Genomic DNA, 7,380 nt, shown 5'->3' on the forward strand with positions numbered 1-7,380 from the left:
CAGCAGGAGGCCCTGCCCCTAGGATACCCCGGGCCCCATTGAGTTATTATTGAGATAACTCAATGCCGCAGGGACATTTACTGTTTGTTCTAGTCAACACCTGGGGCCGGGACCCTGACCTCCTTTTCTTAGACCGTTTACTAAGGCCTTACCATTGTAAATATGTTTTTTTACAAAGCAAGTGTTTTTCTCAAGGGCCTGAGAGCCTTTCCTCTGAAATGAAGTCATGAGGAAGGACGGGCCTCCCTCTCCATCGCTGTGGGAGGTGAGCACCCTCACTTCCACAGCTGCCAGCGGCAGATAGGGGGTGCCTAACCACATTTCCCGGGCCAACCCTTTGTTAGTTTTCTCCAACTCGACTCACCCTCTGCCCCCCATTCTCCCTTAAATGCCCGCATCCCCTCTGCACACTTTGGGATGGGGCCCAGCTCTCGCCCCTGCCACCAGCGGTTGCTGGATAGAATCTGTTTTCACCGTTTTAACTGATGTCCTGTCATGTTTGCCTTTGATGGAGGAAAGGCTTCCGCATAGCAGGCGGATGTATTCCCTCAGTGTCTTATCACTGGCAGAGGGTCCAAGGATGTTTCTTTTCTTTCTTTCCTTTTAAATAGTATTTTTTATTGTGATAATATTACAGATATTTCCCATTTCCCCCTCTTCTCCTCCCTCCCCCCAACTCCTTCCCACCCACCCCACGTCTTCACCACCCTATTGCCCGTGTCCATGGGCTATGCATATAAGTATGTAAGTTCTTTGGTTTATCTCTTCTTGTCCCCCCTCCCCACCCTCACATCGAGATATGCCAGTCTGTTCCATGCCTCCAGGCTTCGGGTCTTATTTTGTTGGTCAATTCATTTTGTTCATTAGGTTCCACAAATAAGTGAGATCATGTGATATTTGTCTTTCTCAGTTTGGCTTATTTCACTGAGCATAATATTTTCCAGGTCCACCCATGCTGTCCCAAAGAGTAAGAGATCCCTCTTTTCTTACAGCTGCGTAGTATTCCACAGGTTAAATGTCCCACAGCTTTTTTATCCATTCATCTACTTCTCTCCTTTCTTTTCTTCCCCCCAAACAAGAGACTGCTCCAGGCCATGGCCATTGTGCCTAGATAGTAAAACCATGGGCAGAAGGTGAGGCTGATGCTAATCCCACCTGCCTAATGGAGTTGTATTGAGGATTAATTAAGTTAATGGAGTTGATTAACCTGGATTAACAGAGAATTTCAGACTCCCCACCCTCCCCTGGGACATCCTGAATTCCTGAGATTGCCTAAATATCTTACAACTCTCAGGCCATGGGCCCTTTCCTTTGGGGACATAGGAATGTCCAAGGGAGGTGACGAGGTGACGCTGGAGGGCATGATGTAGCAGCTGGGCACTTAAAGAGGTGCCAGGTAATGAGCAAGGAGGTCCACATTCTTCATTTCAGGCAGGTCTTCCACCCCAACTTGTGTTTATAGAGGCAGGGTAGGGGGTGGGGGAAGCACATTGGCCACATGAATGTATCTTTTTTCCCTCCTGAAACCTCACTGGAGAGGCAGCAAATGGAAAGAAGGGAGGGAGGGAGTAGGAAGAAATGATGGAAGGAAGGTAAAAAGGGAGGAATAAAGGGAAGGATGGACAGGAGGGAGGGAAGATGGAAAGTGATATCTCACAAAGACAAAAATCACAGAAAGGAGAGAGGAGAGCAGGAGAAATTTAGCTGGGTTTGGAGGGCGGAGAGCAAAAGAAGAGGTGATAAGCGACATGCAGAGTAGTGTCAGCTGCAATCCAGGCACTTTAAGGCACAGGACGGAGGCAGGTGGGGATGAGTTGGGACTTAGAAACTGTTCATGGAACTCTTGAATCTCTGTGTCCCCTTCCCTCCCCTGACATAGTCAGACAACCACGTCTCCTCCCACCCCTGCCCAAACCACACATGGTGGAATTTCCGAGGTAAGAACAAGAAAGGCTCCGCACTCCCAGGGTCAGCAGACAGTTGGGAGGAGAAACGGGTGAACACTGGGGCTTCTCAGCCCCCTTCGCCTTCTCACGCAGATGCTTGGAGGGTTTTTATCTGGAGAAGCTGACAGGTCCATGAGCGGAGACATACAGATCCTGGAATATTGTGGTTCTTTAAATGTATAGGCTGCGGGAATTCCATCCATGACACCTGCCCCAAGGGCACGGAGCTCACAGAGGGCTTCCTGGAGTCCCACCCAGCGGTCTGACACCACATGGTGTGGGCATTCTCCAACCACAAAGAGCAAGACCCAACCAACAAGAAACACGGAGAGAAAGGAGAAGCCCAACCAGTGATTAAATATTAGAAGGACCAGCTCAAGGAGCGGAGAGGGGTCGCCCCAGGGAGCAGGACTCAGGGGCGAGGAAGGTTGAAACTGCTGACTTTCAGTATAAGACTTTCAGCACTTTGTTGAAAAAAAAACGTGTGTATTACTTTGGCAAACATAACATTGAATTTTAAAATGATGTTTTTACAAGGAAGGAATGCTTCCCATTGAACCAACGAGTAAACTGAGGCTCAGAAAGGTTAGATGACTTGCCCAATGTCACGTAGCAAGTAGATCACAGAGCCAGATGTAACCCACGCGTGTCTGTCTTGAAACCTCAGGATGTGCCTGTTTCTTGAGTGATTCCTAGCTTGCTATGTAAAATCAGTTCCAGAAAATCGGCCCCTGGCAGATAATATTCTCTTACAAGCCTCCTTGGAGGTCAGTTAGAGTGAGTCTGGTGTGCAGTAAACTCTTCAAGTCCCTCATTAGGAATGAGCTGGGAGCCCTGGGTGCATCCGCTCCTCACTGAGTGATTCCAGGCTCGGGCTCTGCTGCAGCCACGGGAGTTACTGCTGAAACTCAATACGACGGCCCCTGAGGACTAGGCAGCACAGCCAGGAAGGGAACAAAACCATGGCCTTAAGATGCAGAATTGATGTCTGACTTCATTGGGAACTAGGGAGTTTGGAGGCATTCTTTTTGAGATTTTTTTTTTTAAAAAATCTCTTTACCTTTAAAAAAATAAAGTGGGCTCAATGCTCAAAATTCAAGTCTTTGTAAAGGCTATTGTTGCAAGTGTTAGCAAGGTTTTTCACAGTTTGGGCAGCCCGAGAAAGCCAACCTATTGTTTTCTCTGCTGGCATGAAAGGCACTAGCCCAGGGCTGCTAAAAGTTTAATTTAGATGTTTTTAGAGAGTGATAGGTTAAAAGGGAGAAAGAGTTTGAGAAAGACATACCATGTCCTACTTTTTGGGGTCTGACAACTCAAATATAATTGGGACTGAGACCAGGAAATCCAAAGATGGGGGGGTTGTTGTCAGTGTCTTTTTGGTGGCAAGAGCCCTAGACCAGGCCAGTTAGGAATATTGGTTCTGCGCATCAAAGGCCACCTTCTATCGGAGGCCTCCTCTGACCGCACTGTCCCCACGCTGAGGCAGGTTAGGTGTTTCATCCAGTGTTTGGCTCCCAGGGGAGCCCCCTCTACTTTCTCTGTGTGAGCACTAACCAGGCTGAAGTACAAGTGGCTTATTTCTCCACCTTTCCTCCCTGATCATAAGCTCTGAGAGGTTAGGGACTTCACCTGTCTTGTTCAGTAATACTTGGCATATTGTATGGCACAGAGCAGCCTTAATAACTATTTCCCGATAGTCGCAAGGAAAGGTATGTTGTAACTCAGCAGTATCGTCTCCCAAAACGTTTCTTTATTGTTTCTGAGTGGTATGGCCCACCCTCCCATTGTATTAAAGTAGCTGAAATGTGACATTCATGCTTACCATAATTTTGTTATTATTGTTAAAAAACAATCCTGGACAATGTGTGAGTTGTGCATAAAAGTGGGGTGAGTGCATGCACGTGTTAGAGTGACGGAGGCAATTTCAACCCGGAGAACCCTCATCACTCCCTCAACCAGGGCCATGGAGCCCTTCTTCGGAGTGGACTTGGTGTGTGCACGTGTAACCATGTTCAGTCTTCCAGCTTTCTCAGTCCTGGAAACCATGCATTCCGGGGGCCCGGCTTCTCTGTCACCTCTTGACAGGATGAGCAGTGTGCAGGCAGGCAGAGTGCATTGCTGCAGAGAACCCGGGACCCAGCAGTACGGGAGATACAGGTCTTCTTCCCCCCGCCCCAGGACCAGAGTCTATTTCAGGAAGGACCAGGAAAAGAGGAAGGAAATTGGAAAGTCTGAATTACCCAAAAGACATTCGTTCCCTCTGGAAATTGTTTATAGTATTGAACAGGACGGAGCTTACTGGACTTGGACCTGCTATCTCACCCAAGGGGATGAAGGTATTCCTGATGTGAGACTAGTCATAGAAGACAAAGGAGGCACTCTCTTCTTCGCACATCTCAGTGTCCTGTGAACATATGTGCACATTTTAAGAGCTATTTCCGAGCTTCCTCTTTGGCTTAATTCAGTCTGGTACCAAAGGCAGGTGCTCACTTATGGGTAGGCCATGAAGACCCCATGGTTCCTACCGTGAGTAGTAGGGCGTGGCCAACAATCAGTGACGCCTTCCCTTCCTGGCACCTGGACGCTTGCATTGAAGGACAACCCCATGTCCCCCTGCAATAACATCACCTTCGCTCCTCACAGCCATGCCAGTGGAGCCATACATTGCTCTTCGATTAGAAGGGAATTTCAAGATGGTCTAATGCAATGTCTTCCTCACAGGTGGGGAAACCAGGGCTTTCTGAGGCAAGGTGCTTTGCCCAGTGGCCACAAAAACAGTTAGTGGCAAGGCCAGAACTCATGCGTCCTAATTTCCGGTGTTGTCTGCTAGCCTGCACTGCATTTCTCACGCCTCCTCGTACATCAAAGATCACACCCAAAGTAAAAACCATCTGGTCCACACGACTGAAGCACTAGCCACTGGCAGGCAGGAGGCTGCACCTGATGGTTTCTGGGAATCCTGGCAACTCTCTGACCTCTAAGACTTGGCTCCATACACTTTCCCCTTGAGCTCTGGCACATCCTAAGGAGGTGCTCCCCCTAGGAGAGGCAGCAGCGTTGTCGGCAGGACTTGTGAAATTGCAAGAAAACACTGACATGTGGCCGGGAGGATTTGCGGTGTTCCCTGTCTTCTCTAACGGAATCCACAGGATGCCAAGAAGACAAATGCATTTTTCTCCTCCAAATTATTCCTCCCACAAATGCTAAGTGTCTCCATCTGGGAGGCATTTAACATTTCCAGCAGCCATTGCTGATCTGGGGGAGGACTTGCCAAGTATCACTGTCTCCCCAAAATAACTCCCCTTATTGCCGCAGGAGCTGCGGAGACCCAGCCCAGGAGAGGAGAGAGAGCGTCTGGGGAGGCCCCTGAGTCGGCGGTGAACAAGCACAACCATTTCCTCCCCGGGGCCCACCCACGCTTCCCTCTTCAGTGGTGTGTCAGTGGGACAGTGTCGGCATATCACTGTGCCCTCTCCTGGAAGAATTTCACTAATGACATTCCCCCAGAGGATAGTCTCCTATTTCTTCTGACACTTTAAATGCATTCAGATACTTACAAGAAATCACACTCATTTCCTGCTAGGCCCAGTTAGAACACGTCTCCTAAAGGATGACAGTGTTGGAACTAACTCTATGAGCTCTGAATGCAATCCAACAACTTGCCTTTACCACTTCCACTTCTCACATTTGCCAGATCCAACCATGGAGGAATGAACACTGGCTAACACCTCCAAGCCCCTAACCCTGTGTCTCTCCCTGTGCTCTGTTTATTTACCTACAGTGTGGTGGTCACTGGGAGGGTCTCAGGATACAGGAGACACAGGCTCTGTCATCACAGAGTGCACTGATTCATGGAGATGGGGCGCATAAAATACGTCCACAAATATCAGGGTGGAATGGTGTGGGAATTCCTGATAAAGGACTAGAGGAATTGGACAATGGAGAAGTCACTGCTGGCTGAGACTCCAAGGAAGTCTCCCTGGTGTAGGTGGCATTTATCCTAGACCTTTAAGGGGGGGGATTAGAATGTGAACATGTGGAAATTAATTGGGGGAAGGGCCTCTCAGGTTCCTGGAGTAGCTTGGGCAAAGGTGAGTCACGGTTATGAAGGTGTCCAGAGCTGGATTTTATGCATCCTTTCATTCATTCATTGAAAGCAACATAAATTTACTGAGCACAGAGTATGTTCAGGGCCACAGAGCTAAGAACTGGTCATATTAAGATGCATAAAACAAGACCTCAAAGAGTTTTATCTAGTGGGAAAATCAGAGCAGATGAGGACAAAGTACAATAAAGGGTGACAAGAATGATAGTCTTAGGGCCACAGGAGGCTGAGGGAGAGCAGAGGATGGGCACATGACTCAGGCGTGGGAGGCCAGGAAAGACTTCCTACAAGTGGAGAAACAGAATCAAATGCCAAAGATGAAGGAAGTGTGTTTCTAGGAGAGCTCAGTGTGCACACAGGCTCTGTGGTCAGAGGCCAGAGGGCAGTGTGCCGCATGGGAGGGTGGCAAGAGAGTGGAACTCAGTTGAGGTGCTTGAATGCATTTTCTAATTATGGGGAATTCCTCCAGCCATCCTTCTGTCTATGCTACTGCAGTGGAAATAGCAAGGGTGTTGATCACACCATCGCTAGGGTCCTATTGGCAGCCCATGATGGACTGGAAGGTCTAGCTCTGAAAATTTGTGAAGCTACTGCCCACCACTTGTTCCTCAGTATCCTCATCCTATTTTTACTGTTGTTTCCCTTGTCTCAATGTGTTGGTCTCAGACTTCATCAAGGACAGGGAGGTATCCTTGGAGCAGCTAGCAGAGATTTGAACTAAGTAGTAGATGCCCAATGTGTGCTCAATAACCTATTGATGGTGATGTGTGTGTGTGTGTGTGTGTGTGTAAATGAATGGGTGCTAGCAGTGTGATTCTGTGGCTGCTGAGATATGGGCTCTTTCTTATATTTTGAGAGATTAAAATGTTTATCCATCATTATTGGTTCTTTATATACTCAATCCTTTGTTCTCTTCTATAGGAATGATCAATTATTGGTTGAGAAGATACTCTTGAAAGAGGACATTTTTATATAATTCCAGAGGCCCAGTGCACAAATTTGTGCATGGGTGGGGTCCAGCCGGCCTGCCCCAATCAGGGCCAATAGGGCCAGCCGTCTGGGGGGAGGGGATGTGGGATGTTGGGCTGCTGGGCCTGCCCCTGATCAGGGTGGGAGGGGCAATCAGGAGTGGGGCTGGCTGGGGAGAGGGGCCATGGGTGGTTGGCCAGCTGGCCCCACCCCCTGGTTGAACTCCCAGTGGAACTCCTGGTTGAGGGGACAATTTGCATATTGCCGGGGTCCAACCCCAGCAGGTCCAGGGGTCCCCAAAGGTGTGGACGGAGTCGGCGAAGAAGGAATGACATGGAGGCAGCGTTAAGTTGATCAGCA

The sequence above is a fragment of the Myotis davidii genome, unplaced genomic scaffold (assembly GCF_000327345.1).
Source record: "Myotis davidii unplaced genomic scaffold, ASM32734v1 scaffold1115, whole genome shotgun sequence".
Lineage (NCBI taxonomy): Eukaryota > Metazoa > Chordata > Mammalia > Chiroptera > Vespertilionidae > Myotis > Myotis davidii.